Consider the following 13289-nt stretch of genomic DNA (forward strand, 5'->3'; position numbering starts at 1 on the left):
AAGAGAGTAGAGGAGATTAATGTTTCAAACAGATTCAGTCCTTATCTTGAACTAATTTTTTATCTGGGTGACCATGAAGTTGAACTTGCTTTAGTAATTAAATAATAGCTAGAAGTTAGTCTCAAGATTTGCAAAATGCTTCATATAGGTTATCTTATTTGATTCTCAAAACAACATTGATAAATAATGGTGTTGTTTCCACTTCCTTTTTTACTAATGGAGAAGCTGAGAAAGAGGAAATTTAACTGATATGTATAAGAATGACAGAGCCAATAACCAATGTTATGATAGAAGGGAAAGAGAGAGAGTCTATTAGGAGAGACTCTCTTCTGGCTCTCCCCTCCCACCAATTATACACTGGGAGACTTCAAGGGGGTGCCACCTCGAAACTGAGTGACCTGGATGGTTGTGCAGCCCTGGAGGAGCTGGGGGCAAAGCTTCCCTGTAAGATGAGGGTATGGGGGACCCCAATCCAGTTCTGAATGAGGGCGGGGTTCATGCAAGGCTCCCCCGAGGTCAGTCGACTTCACAGCTGGTAGTCTTGCTTCAAGATGGAGGCAACCAGACCAAGCTGTGGTTCCCCTCTTCCTTGTTGTCACTCAGGCTCTCTGGAATGCTATCTGACTAATGGATGGCTTTTATTGACATCAATATAGCGATTGGGAAAAGGAGTGAGGGGCAGAGGGATTTTGGGGTGCCCTCTTCTCTATTTCTATGGGGTCCATCACTCGGTTGGGAACCTTTGGGGTTCCTGCTCCCAAGCATCTCCACTCGCCAATTCTCCTTCAGTTTCTATTTCTATTTCCTATTTCTATCCTTTTCTATAATTGCAAAGTCAAACCAGAAAGGGTCTATCAGCAAGGTTGGGAAATAGGAGAAGGAGACTGAGAGATTGCTCCCAAAATGGAGTCCCCAAAACTTAGGTGACTCTATGGTTGAAGTCTTGCTGGATGATAAGCAATGGGATGCCTCTTTGACCAGGGAATCAGGGTTTCAATGTCCAAAGAAAGATCCTCAGGAAGCCCTTAGGACTGGATCAGAGCTGAGATGTCCTCCTCCTCTCTCTTTCCAGCCTCAGCCAGAAGTCCCTCCTCTCCTCTTTCCTCCTCTGGAGCCCTCCCAGAATCCCCTCTGGTCCCAATTGTCAGTAACTGTCACTAATGGCCTTCTTCTGGATCTTTTTGTCCCACCCTCCATCCTTAAATATGCCCAGAATCATATCTAGTAAATGCTTGAGACAGGATTCAAACTCAGATCTTTGTGACTTTTAGTCCAACCACAACTGTTTCATTTTGGTCTTTGATCTCCAGAGCCTGGAACAATGAGGATAATTGACTGCTTGATAATTATTTGTTAATTGATTGAATACTTCAAAAATCCATCATAATTTCATCTGTTTCAATGCTGCTAGAATATCAGATAACAACTCCCTTGACATCTTAATAGAAAGTATTTTTGTTCTTGTATCGGTTAACATGGCAAAAAAATTATCCTAACTGTTGTTTTGGGTCCTTCTGAACTTGACTAACAGAAAAGCTATTGGCACATAGCTTGGGGAATCATTTTCATATGCAAAATCTTGTGTGTTACCAGAATCTTTTCCTTTTGGATCATGAGTTATCTCTATACTTTGAAGAGGCAGTAGAGCAGTAGTACTTGAGTAGAGGAAGAAAAATTGTGCGGATCATAAATTATGCAATATTAATTAGGTTGTAAGCTTTATCTGATTATAGCACTCTGCTCTCTTGATGTGTGAGATTATTGTCTGAACGTGAGACACTGAGGTCTGATGTGAGCAGGTGCAGGCTGGAATACCATGCGTGATGAATGGAATTCATTTGCTATCATGGTTTTTGTCTTGTATGCTATGGCTTGTGTTCACAACTTAAAAAAAAATAGGAATCTGTTTCAGGCATGCCTTCTAACTCTCTGGCACACCTTGATCCTTTGAGGGTGATGCTTTGACTTTTGTTGTATGAGCTATTGTGCAGGAAGACATGTTACTGAATATGATTTTACTGGTACCTCTGTCTTACTGATGATATATGAGAAGAAATGCCTTGTGGGCTTCATAGGAAATTGGGAAGGGGAAAAAATTCTCCTCTTTTTCTGCTTTTCTCTTTACCCATTCCAAACGGCCTGGTGTGTGTTCTTCAGAGCAAACTGTGGGAATGAATAAAAAGACTGTCACATAAATACCAGAGAAATGGGGCTTATGACATATACCCAGGAATTGCATGGGGAGAAAAAAACAACCTAGGGGGTAAAGTCTATGGAATCAACAAGAGAAAGTCTTACATGATTAAGATCTGGATGTTCATCATTATCTTGCTGAATCACTGACCCACTGCTGGGTCCTATTCACACTGGGAACAAGCATTCAAATTGGCTAATGGCCTTTCCCCAGAAGAAGGGTTTTCAGAACAGCTTGGGGGCTGCTTCAGGTAGGGAATGTTTATCCTATTACCTTATCAGCAATCTGAGAAGTATTTGCAAAGGCACCATCAGATCACTTTTAACAAATCAAAAGATTATAGTCCAGGAATCCCCCTCAGGGAAATAGGATGTTTGCCTTTCTCTCTGGTTGAAAATGGGCCTTAGGAGAGAAGAGTTTTGCCTCCAATACTATTGACTCTGATATTTCTCTTGTTGATTGAATGATTACTTAAAAGACAGTCAATCATTATTTCACAGGTTTGAAAACTGTCATAATATCAGATAATTAACTCCCTTCACATTTTAACAGATAGATTTTTTTTGTTTGTTTGTTTCAGTTTGGTTAGTGTGCCAAAAAAATTCATTATAACAGCCAGACTTTTTGTTAGGAGTCTTTGAACTTGATTGTTAGAAAAGCTGCCACCATATACCTTAGGGAATTGTTTTAAGGTGCACTTAGAGATAGGAGTCTAGAGCTTTGATGTGGAGGCTATTAGTGATAGTTTTTTTTTTTTTTTTTTTTTTTTTTTTTTTTTTTTTTTTTTATCCTGGGACTCCATTCTAGGAGCATAGGGCCACAACCAGTAGGCAATGGGTCGCTCAGGGTCACCCAGCTGGGAAGTGTCTGAGCCCGGATTTGAACCTAGGACCTTTCGTCTCTAGGCCTGGTTCTCAATCCACTGAGCTAGCCCAGCTGCCCCTACTTTAGGTTGCAGTTTCTTTAGCAGATGTAGTGGGACAGGGTAACTGTCTAGCTGGTGATAGAGCAGATCACACCTGTCCATGTAATTGTCCAAAGAATAATAGCTTCAAAAAGAATGAAGAAAATTGAAATCTCCAACCATCCTAGATCAGAAGTAGAATAGCCACTTGGACAAATGAGGGCAGAAAAAGGTAAACTCTGAAGTTAGGTTAAATAGCCATGAGTAGGAAGGGTATTCCAGGGCCAGGGTTAGGAGCACGAGGTTATCTCAACAAAGTGATGCTGTTTTGTCCATGTCTAGATCATGCAAGATGGTGTCACCCACATGGAAGCCATTGGATGGTGTGCTTCCAGAAGATTGGTGAACCAGTGTACACATGGATATTCTAAGATGGCTTTCAGCATATTTGGGAACAGCCTTCTCCCATTCGTTCTGCCATGTGAACCATCTACCCATTAGGCACTCTCTAGAACTTTAAAAATTGCCTGTCTGAGCACCTCAATAACTTTTGCTACATTCATACCTGAGGAATGGAGGACTACTTTATTCACACCACTCTGAAAAGGGTAAGAAAGACCATTAGGCTGCCTTATTCCTGTACTCCCTCAGACCTGGACCTTTTCATTTCTGCTTTTCCATTACTGGTGCAGAAAATAGAGCATGAACCACTGGGGATCCTGGAGTCCAAGAATCCAAGCAAATGGTGCATACAATCCAGTGGCTATTGTGGGATCCATATTTCTGAGAGAGGTTCAAGCTGCATCACAGAATTTTGCCCTCCAGAAACCTAAGAGAGGGGGCAGTTAAAGGCAGTTGGAGTCCTGGTATAAAAGCCAGGACACCCCTCAAGGGGGTTCAGGTTTTAGAAGGAAGATTATCTAGGGTTTAGATTAGAGTTCAGCTATTCAAGTTACATTCCCACCCCCACCCCCCAGGGGGAATGTGTTGTTAGCCTACAGTTAACAGTTTAACCAAATTACCTTCCCTCCTGTTTCCTTAAACTGATTCCTTTCTCCTGTTCCCTGAAATCATTAAATACACTTAAGTTTGTGAAAAGATAGAGTTCCTGTACAGTTAGCTAGGGATTATATTTACTACCTTCCTTTCACCAAGCCAAGTATTTCATCAAGCAGGGGCTAAAAATGCCTTTGCCCTGGGGGCTTGTGGTTAGATTTGCTGAAGATTTTAATCTCATGCCTTTCTATCCTGTGAGAGAGTAATTCAAACAAAGTTATCTTCACAAGGGATTTAGTTTCTATCCACTTACCATCTTGGCCCAAAAGTTACCAAACTAGAATATCCTCCATAACCAGACAGTTAACTGATTTCCCACTGCTTACAGAGTGGGGGGAGGTGAAGAAGTACTCCACAGGCTCCTGCCCCTCCCATCCAGTCAAGTCTGCCTGCTTCTCCAAAGACCAGGTATTGGGGAGACTCCATTGTCATCTGGCCCCTAATCTCACAGTTTCCCTAATCCTACACTATACAAACCCAGCACTGCTGGGGTTGGAGTTGAATTCATTGGAACTGTGTGAATTTAATATGAATTATATCCCTTTATTCTGTTTGAAAACCCATTTTGGTCAGTATCAGCCCCATCTTTTGACTGAGCAGGAATGTGTATGATGGAAAGACTTCAGAGATGTCATGGCTCCCTGACTTCTCTGAAGAGGCTGGCTTTAGTCTCCTGTGACTCCTAGTAACTGGGAGACAAGACTCAGACTCAGACTGAGGTTAAGTCTGTCCAACCAGAGAGACCCAGAAGGAATGATGTCAATGACTTTATGAAAGAGGGAACTAAAGAAATGGGAAATTCTCTTTTTGGGCATTTGTCTCTTGGGTCTCTTGGGCTAGAGACTCTTGCTGTTGTTGCAGTCACTTTTGGCTGGCAAACAGAGACAGCCTGATAAACTCAGATTAATTAGGCTTGGCCAGATGATCATGTAATTTTCTCTTTCTCTAACTTTTACTAATAAATAATTATAAATTAATATAAAGTCTCCAGAGAATTTTAATCATAACAATATGACCACACATGAAGTGGGAGACTGGATCATTCCTTTTTTATTTTTTTTCCCTCAGTTTTTCCTTTTCATATAATGGTGACTTACAGGTAGAATAGATTTTTTTAAATGGTTTCCTGGTTCCTTAGAAGCCAAAATCATCAAGTAGATGATTTACATAAGATGACTATTTTTTAATCTGTATCTGTCAGTTATTTTTTCTTTAAACCCTTAACTTCTGTGTATTGACTTATAGGTGGAAGAGTGGTAAGGGTAGGCAATGGGGGTCAAGTGACTTGCCCAGGGTCACACAGCTGGGAAGTGTCTGAGGCCAAATTTGAACCCAGGACCTCCCATCTCTAGGCCTGGCTCTCAATGCACTGAGCTACCCAGTTGCCCCCTGTCAGTTATTTTTAATAGGTTTAGGGATCAGTAAAATAAGCAAGTTACCCAGACACTGAAGAGAGAAAAGTGAAAAACCTTTGGTCTAGTCTTAAAGATATAGGAATGAATATGTGAATTTAATAAACAACCTTCTATTTTACCTCTACTCTTTCTTTGAAGTGAAACTGTGCTGGGGTAGCTAAGTGACTCAGTGTTTTAAGAGCTAGGTCTGAGACTGAAGGTCCTGGGTTCAAATATGGCCTCAGACACTTCCTAACTGTGTGACTCCTAGGCCCATTGCCCAGCCCTTATTGCTTTTCTGCCTTAGAACCAATACATATTATCGAGAAGGTAAGGGTTTGAAAAAAATTAAATTGTGCTTGGTGGTTCATCTCTAGGGAGAAATCCAAAGTAGAGATTTAAACAGTTTATAACCTAATTTTTTTCCCTCTTCCCTTCTACTTGGGGGTCTTAGTTTGAAAGTGAGGAATACTCAGAATATCCCAAATATAAGCACTTTACATGAATTGCTTATCTTGGAGAAACGATTGCCAATTAAACCAGGGATGTCTAGAAATGAAGCCATCAGTTTCTGTAAATCTTGGTTAAAAAGGATCTTCACATAGCCTCAGTATGGACCTTTCCATTTTTAGACATTAAAAGAGTTAAAATTAGCTATCTGAAATAACAGTCTCAAAGAATTATCTTACTAGTATGTCTGAGTCACTCTTGTAGATGAAACTACTAAAATTCAACCATAATCCAAATTTTAACCAACCTTTAAATGTCTATTCATGTCTTCTTATTGGGCCTTCCTGCCAGTGTCTGAGCCTGTTCAGCCATCTATTACCCATTCCCCCTTTTTCTGGACTCACTTTGTTCCTTCCTCTCATCTTGCTGTCCCTTCCCTATTTTTGAGAATCTTCCTCAAAATTTCCTTTTTCCCTCCCTCCCTAATACATTCTGTTTCACCATACCCAGACCTGTTCTTAATTTCCTCTTCTCATCTTTATTCCTCAATAGCTGCTGAGGCTCTTCCTTTCAACCTTGCCCTACAAACCTCTCTGATCACACCCCTTCAGTCTACTGCTCCTCCACCTTCCCTACCCATTCTCTGCACCCTATCTTACTGAGAGCCTTTTCCTCCTCCTCTTCTCCTTTTTCTCTTGCTTCTCATCTTTTCTACTTGGTCTCCATAAAGATTTAGATTCAATAGAGGAAAAAGCCCTTAAGGCATATTTTCTCTGAGGGAAGTTGCTGCATATTATTATAGAGGCAAATTGGTGACATTAAGAAATAATAGTTCCCTTCTCTTCATCGTATCTTAACATTTGGGTAAAAGTCACCCCAAACTATGATACTGAACCTCTACTTGATATCAGGAACCTTGAGGGTGTTTTTTGGAATTTTAATCCAAACTGGGGTGATATAATTGATCTAATGCATGCCTTACTCACTAATGGAAAAAGACAGGACTTTTTTGAGGCCACTAATAATTCTCAAAATGAGTATGCAAAACATTGACCATTACAGGACCTACAATGAGACTCCAATAATCCTAAAGATTAGATGAGATTACATGAGGCCAAGGAGGCACTACTGAAAGAAATGAGGGATTGCTCTACTTGCCCAGAAAATTGACAAAAATTTGAATATCTTAATCAGGAAGAAAATGAGCATCTAAACCAGTTTTATGATCACGTATACTATACTGGAAAGGGGCATGCAGGACTGGACCAAATTAAACCCATAGATGCTCACATTATATGGAAATATTTTCTGAACCACTTCTCCCCCAAAATAAAAGAATATTTTCAAAAGCATTGTCCAGTCTGGGAAGTCAATTTATTGATTTATATAAGTTCTGCATTCAATTAATTCACCTGTTATACATAGGCATTCAGTGGCTCCAAATCCTGCAACTATCATTTCATGTATTTTTAGTGAAGCTATATATTTTACATTCTTGGTTCTCTCTGTTAGGGTGATGGGTGATGAATGACTAGATCTGAGGGCCATTACAGCCATCCAGAGAGAGTATCAACTTAATGAGGAGACCAGCTCCTGAAGAGAAAAAGTGATATAAAAAGAAAGAAAGGAAAAATAGTGCTTAGCATGCTTGAGAAGGACTGAGGGAGTAAACACAAAGCATACGGAGATTGTGGCTAGGTCTTTCATTTATTATGACAAAGAGAAAAGCTTTTATAGAATATAGAGGTTAAGCATTAAATCATTCTTAGGGGTTTAACTTTCTCACAGAAAATTGTTTATAAAAAGAATTTAATCAAAACATTTCCAAGGCATTTACACAAACCCAAGCAACTGAGGAATATTGACAATAACTTGAGGGTTTACAGGAATTAGGGTAAAAGAGTCTAGATCATTTGGTCATTATATTACAGAAGCTTCTTTGGTCAGCAAAATAATGAACAACTCAAGGATTATTATGAAGGAAGCTTTTAGGAGATGTCTTATTTTGGTTATAGTTTGACAATACTTTTTGAGCTGCTATTTTTCGATCTTACCCTGCCATGAGCTCATAGGAAAACTCATACATGTGTCTTTTATGACTGCTTTTCCTCAGCGGATCCAATTTGTCTTCGGGTTTATTCAGATATACTCACATCTCTCTGCATTTTTCTCCATTCCTATCCATAAAAAATTCTAGGGAAACATTTGCTTTTACCTAGAAAGGTTTTTAGCTGCCATGGACAAAATTACCAGAAGGATTTGTAGAGAGTTCAACTTTATTTTCATAAATTTTACAATAGCACCTAAGTTACTGTCATTTTAAATGCATTACTCTAGTTCAATATGTTGATGATTTGCTTTTAGTGGCACCAAATTAACAGACATGCCAGAAAGATAGTAGTTATCTCCTTTTAGAGAGGTGATGGCAAACCTATGACACATATGCCAACACTGACTTGTAGCCATTTTCGATGACAAGCATACAGAGAAATATGGGGCCGCATGCTGAGGATGAAACATTTGCTGTAGTGTAGTGTAGTCACTCTTTGCATTATAGATGACAATTATACCTATATTAATTTACCTATTTTGATTTATTAAATATAGTTATATATTAAAATTATATATTTTTGTTATTTAAACTATAAATATTTTGAAATTTTGTTTTTTTTTTTCTCAAAGTGACACACCACCTGAGTTATACTTGGTTTTTTGCTGAATTTTGACACACCAAACTCAAAAGGTTGCCCATTACAGTCTTAGAGGGTCAGTGGTACCTCCTAATACTGGAATATTTAGGTTTTATTTTAGCTGCTGGAGTTTGCTCCATTTCCACCACACTCATTGATCTTATTCAGCAACTTACAGTTCCCTCTTTTAAGAGATAGCCAAAAGTGATTTTGAGGACAAGTGGGTTCTATAGACAATGGATACCCCATTTAAGGGGAAATTACTGAGCTCCTTGTAACTCTGACTAAAAATTTGGTCCCTGAATCACTTCAGTTCTGGGGAACCACTACATCAAGTGCTCTCCTTCCAAAAAAACTGTATACTTACTTGTGAAGGGAAAGAGAGCAACAATTTACAGGTACTCCAGGTATGGCTTTTTGCATCTTTCATTCTGTTGGGATGCTTTGGATTCAGGGAAGTTTTATGACTTATGCTATCAATACATTCATGAATACAGGGATCATTAAAAAACTCCTTTCTGCTCTTCAGTTTGGTCATTGTTTTGGCCATACAGAAGGAACTGATCATGTCTCTAGGGGAAATCAGCAGGCAGATGCTGAAGCTAAATTTGCTGCCTTAGAAGGACCTGAGTTAATTTTAAATCTGATATTTAATAATGAACGAAATTTCTCTCTTATAATGAACTAGAAGTGAAATAGAAGCAAAGGTTTAAAACAAAACAGATTAATGGGATTTGGGTGTCATCAGAAGGAAAACTTCTACTTCTTAGAAGCTTCTATCATAGAATATGATTATTTGTTCAGATGAGTGGCCACTTTGGTAACTCAGAGGATAATGGACTCCATTAAAAGAGTTAAAAGTTGGGTGGCCATAGGTAATACCAATATAACCTCCCTTGTGTGTGCTTCTTGTCCTATCTGCTAGGTATATAATCAACATGCTTTCTGTAAAAGGCTTTTGGTGTGCATCTCCTGAACATTTGAAAATTGACTTCATCAGTATATCAAAAGCTGGACATTATAAAATTTGTCTTGTGAAAGCTGACCAACTCACTAGACGGATAGACGTCTTCCCTACTACTCATGCCATAGCAGCTTTTGTTGCTATTGAGGGAGATTGTTCCCAGGTTGGTTCACTTGCATGCATTGATTCAGATAGGGAAACTCATTTTACTGCTTCTGTTTTATTTGGGAATCACTCCCAAATTCCTACCATCCCCAGAGCCCAGGCCAAGTTGAGCATCTGAATAGAGAATTTAAAAACATGATTGGCAAATTGTGCACTGAGACTCATTTGAAGTGGCCTGAGATTCTACCCTTAGTCCTATTTTATCATAGCAGACCTAAGGGAGATCTATATGTTTTACCATTTGAAATGGTTTGTGGACATCCCCCTAAATAGGCTAAACATTTTCCCCTTGTGTACATAGTCTTACTTGGGGTTGTGGAGGGTTCTGTTTCTTCTTATATAAAGGAATTACAGGTCAAATTATATCACCTTCACAACTCTGGGGCTGTGTAGTACAGGCTTGACCCTTGGACTTCTCAATCCATGATCTACATCCATAACACAAGGTTTAAGTAAAGAACTTTCAGTAAACTGGAGGGACTCAACCTGCTTGGGAAGGTCCTTTCTAAATATTAACTATTTTAACTGCTATCAAAATTAGAGAAAACGACTCTTGAATTGAAGAAAAGACTCTTGTTCTCATGTAAAATCATTTAAAAACCCCCATCTACTGACAGTGATTAACTGTGTCCTGTCACTTTCATTGTATGTTATTATTTATTTGTTTTTGCTTTAATTTTAATTTTTATCTTTTTTTGTGATTAGGGATTTATAGGTAAATCTAATTTTGTTTACCCTATTTAAAAAATACTACTCTAATTTTGTACTATTGTGATCTTAGCATTAAGCCATATTCTATTTTCCTCTTTTGTTCCCTCTTCTGATGACTGGACTAAAGATAATGCAATTATTAAGGTCCATAGGCAAATAAAACATATCTTAGACCAAAGCAAGACCATTGGATCTTTCGGATATTGGGTCCATCAGGCCCCAGTTATTTTATCATGGGCTATAATTCCAGTCTATAGGAATGAGACTTTGCCACAACTTGTACTTCATGAGACTCATATATTGCCAAACAAGCCCTTTGACTCTTTTGCTTTTGTTATATATCACATCAATAGTGACAGGTGGAACCCATCTACCTGGTCACAACTACTATCATTAGTCTTTGAGAGATTCACAGATTGGCAAATCTTGTTTGATTTTAACATGTCTCTAAAGTAATTTTCAGATATTTGGGAGTCCACTACCACTGCCAGACCATGTGCCTACTTTTGATTTGCATATTAAAAGAGGTAAGGGACCATTAAGTAGCAGATGTATGGGTGACAATGTAAAGTGCGACCTTCCATTCCCTATCACAGCATTTATTTGTGCTAAGACAAAGCTCAATACATAAATAGATATCCTTTGGAACTATTACTGCCCCATCTCAGTTGAAGAAAGCTTTCCCATGGGGTTTGGTGATCCCTGGGAAATTCTATGTTTGTCACTCTTCAGCTTATTTTTCTCTTCCCCAAGGTTAGTGTGGGACCTGTGGTTTGGCCTATGCTATGTTGATACATAATCAATTCATTGGCCAAGTATACAAGTCCATGCCCAGAAATCTGAGCACTTGGAGGTATACATGGAGCAAGAGATATAGGTCTAATTCAGTATCTACTTTATCTGTAGCATAGATTTTTTTTGGGCTCCTATACCCACTTTTGGGATGACAGTAGTAATAGATTTTATTAGTAATATCTCTGCCGAGTTTAAGAAATTGGCTCAGGTTATACTTCAAGCCATCTCCTGAACTTCTAAAGTTATCTCCTTCCTCTAAGGGGAGATTGATTCTTTGACAAAGAAGTATTACAAAGCAAGCTGTCTCTTGATATGCTTACAGCCACTTCTGGATATGTCTGTTCTCTTATTAATCAATCTTGTTCTTACATAAATAGATCATGTGAAATTGTTAAAAAATGTCCATGAGCTTCAAAGAATTTTGAATGACATTCAGGAAATTGCTTTGGAGACCCATGTGATACCTGATGGTGCATGGTGGAATCTCATATCTACAGGGAACAGGTTTGTTGGCAACTGAGGCCAAATAGACTTTTTAAATCCTTTACAGACTTTGCATTGGTTGTTTTATTAAAGTCTATGCCAAGCTTTTGCCAGAAGAATAACTTATGTACATATGTACTAGGTATCATGATCCTATCAGAGACATCATATATTTAACATTTAATCAATTTGTATTTTTTATTTATATGTTTAACTGTTACATTTTAATGAGGGCTAATATATGATCTTTCTTTTTAATTTTTTTTCTCCTTTCTCAATTAAGTATGATGTGTTTTAAACTCCAGTTTGTGGAATTATAACTGAACTGGTATCGAAGAAACACTTTATAACATCTAATAGCCTGACAACATTTCATCCTCCAAAGTTTAGTCTATTGAAACCTGCCATTGGTTATTAAATCTTATGGGACTATAACTAATGTTTGAATCTGATTCCAGAAAAACTACAAAGGGACTACTAACAAGCCACTGATCAGTGCTGATGAGCAGATGATCCTGGATGTCAACAAGCCCTGTGGGAGTGATAAATGACAGTGCCAAAGTGGGGGAGCTATCTCAGGGGAGAATCAGAGAAGCAGCTGTTAAGCTAAGTGTGGAGGCTGGTCTTCAGCCTATAAGACATGAGACTGAGAGATATCCCTATTTGGCTCTAATTCCAGATTTCTATCCCTGTGGTGGAGCAGAAATTAAACTAGGGAACCACATTCTCCTTATTGTCAGACTTCTGTCCTTTTTTTTCCTTTGGCAGAGCAACTTTCTTTATTCATGGCAGGTGATGTGTAACTGTGATACTGTTGCATGACCTACAAACTTATAGGGTATGAACTATCTCCATTAGACTTTGAATATATATCAGGGACATGTTATGATTTTAATTTATATATAATATGTAATTATATATATGTATATATATATATACACAGATATATTTTTTTCTCCTCTAGTTTTTGGGAGGGGTGATCCATATATTATCTAATGCATTTCTAAACCATTAATCTAGTACTCTAGCCATGATCCTTTACCAAGTCTAATGTTGATGTAAATTAATATTAGAACATTATTTTGCATTACAGTCAGGTTATGATAGGATTAGATACTGGGCTATATTTAATCCTCCTAAGGGGGTAAGGATTGTAAAGTTATTCTAAAGGTCATAGTCTAAGAATTTTTAAAAACTATTTCAGGGAAAGATATCACCATTGACCTGGACTAGGAAACTGGATCTCCTAGAGACAATGCTGCATGGATCATCATGATTCCAAATGGACTAAAAAGATGACAACAAAAGAGGATATCCCCAGAAATCAAGCACTACGTATATGAAACTCTGAGTGAACCTTTGGACACAAAGAACTCAACTGGGGAGAGTTGAACCCTCTTTTGTTCTTTCTATGTGCCATTATCCTATTCTGTTTGTAAAACTCTTTTTTCATTGTCAATAACATTATCATTTCATTTTTTAA

This window comes from Gracilinanus agilis, chromosome 2 (genome assembly GCF_016433145.1).
Source record: "Gracilinanus agilis isolate LMUSP501 chromosome 2, AgileGrace, whole genome shotgun sequence".
Taxonomy (NCBI): domain Eukaryota; kingdom Metazoa; phylum Chordata; class Mammalia; order Didelphimorphia; family Didelphidae; genus Gracilinanus; species Gracilinanus agilis.